Source organism: Piliocolobus tephrosceles, chromosome 15, assembly GCF_002776525.5.
Source record: "Piliocolobus tephrosceles isolate RC106 chromosome 15, ASM277652v3, whole genome shotgun sequence".
NCBI classification, from domain to species: domain Eukaryota; kingdom Metazoa; phylum Chordata; class Mammalia; order Primates; family Cercopithecidae; genus Piliocolobus; species Piliocolobus tephrosceles.
In genome coordinates, this window is record NC_045448.1 from 37,476,703 (window position 1) to 37,478,779 (window position 2,077).

Sequence of the window (2,077 nt, forward strand, 5' to 3'; positions counted from 1 at the left end):
AGTGATTGTTATCTCTTCTCTGGATCTAGCCACCCAGCCAGTCTACCAGGCTCTAGGCTGGTACCGGGGGTTGTCTGCATAGAGTCCTGTGATGTGAACCATCTGTGGGTCTCCCAGCCATGAATACCAGCACAGTATTTGGGGTGTCTCCCGGGTCTGGCAGGTGCAATCTGCTTTCTTCAGATGGTATGTGGGTCCTCTTGGGTTTCCTGATTTATTCCTGCAGTCATTCTGGAACAAAAATTCATGATGTGAGCGTCTACATGCTGCTCTGTCCATCTGAGTTAGAACTGCAATCTAGTCCTGCCTCTGTGATCCCTTCTGCCTCTAACCCCTGTCCTGAGGGAATGTGTGACTCCGCTTTGATTCTGACTACTTTTACATCACCTCGACAAGTTCATATTTGTATGTTGAAGGTATTCTGTCTGGGTAACTGGCATTGGCCATTAAGAATCAGAGCTCCCTTACTCCTGAGAAGGAGACCTCCTGAGAAATTCACTCTATACAGGCAACTCCTACTGTTATCAGATATAATGTTGGGCAAAATGCAATAACCATTTAAAAATTACTTTTAGACTAGATAACATTTGAGAGCTAACCTATATTCTTTCCTGAGAGTCATGGAAGATTTAATCAGTTTATTTGCTACCCATCTTTTACAGTAAATTATCAATGGTCAAAATTTACAGTCAAATATCTACATAGTATCAAAACAAGTGGAGTAGATAAAAAGCCACATAAAACCTCCATGAAAGGGAAGGGAACTATGGGCTAGAGAAATCTGGAGGGTTCAGGAAAGACATGAGTCTTTTTAAATTTTTATTTTATATTTTTAAATTTTTATTATATATACTTTTTATATGGAACACTTCACAAATTTGTGCATCATCTTTGTGCAAGGGCCATGTTAATCACTGTATCATTCCAATTTTAGTATATGTGCTGCTGAAGCGAGCATGAGATGGCTCTAGTTAAGCACATGAGTCTTAACTAGAGCCTTCCATTATGGGTAGAACTTTTTTTACTGATTCTGAGAAACCCACCAAAAATCCTCTAAAAAATAATTCACTTCTTAGCAATCAATTTATTTTGAAAAATGCATATTAACAAGAAAATGAATTAGATATTTCTTGTTTAATTAGCTATCTTTTATGATGAATCTTTAAATAGAAAATTATCCCAGCATTTTGGGAGGCTGAGGTGGGTGTACCTGGGAGATCGAGGCTGTTAGTGAGCCGTGATTGCACCACTGCATTCCAGGCTAGGCAACAGAGCAAGACCCTGTCTCCAAAACAAAACAACAACAACAACAACAACAACAACAACAAAAAAAAAAAAAACAAGAAAAAAAAAAAAGAAAGAAAAGAAAATATTCATCTCACATTTTAAACAGAAGCTTTAAAAGTGCGAGCCATTAATTTATTTCCTACTTTCACTGGCAGGATTTCAGGAAAAGAGAACTTTGCTTGATGTATTGTTCTATATAACATTAGTTCAGGAATAAAAATGACTTTCGACCTTTTTACTGGTCTCTTTAGAATTTCTGGCTCAGAAATTTTTCATGAGGAATTTATTTCCCCAATTTTATCAATCAGTTGTAAAACAAAAATATTTATTTAGTGAAAGGGTTCCTGAACCCAGTAAACCCATCACACTGATAGGGCTATGACCATGACATTGGAGTTCAATGTGTCAAAACTGTTGCAACACAAAGTGAATTTTATCCTCTGGAGAGCTCACAGCTGGTTTATTTTGAGTTTACTAAGATTTCAAACATTCTGGTGAAATCAATTGCAATCTCCCTTATTTTCTAAGTGTACATGCTCTGTGTTTGTCTTTGCGGTTGTTGTTAGTGCTAAGACTCATAGGTTATCCCTCAGCCAACATCACTGAAAGCTTTAATTCTCTTTCTTTGGGGTGACTCAATAGCTGAGTGCACATTTGCAATGTTAATGGACTAAACACACCAATTAAGAGGCAGGAATGGTCAGAATGGGTAAAAGTTGCTAGACCCAACTACATATGACTAGGAGAGAAATGCAGAGATACAAATAGCTTGAAAATAAATTGATGGAAC

General features: G+C 37.4%; 1 non-coding gene across 1 annotated transcript; it reads right to left on the reverse strand.

Annotated features, from left to right (window-relative positions):
- Positions 1-854: 854 nt before the first annotated feature.
- LOC111545446 lies at positions 855-958 on the reverse strand. Its single transcript, XR_002732461.1, has one exon. It is a non-coding gene; the product is annotated as a U6 spliceosomal RNA (small nuclear RNA).
- Between the last annotated feature and the right edge of the window lie 1,119 nt (positions 959-2,077).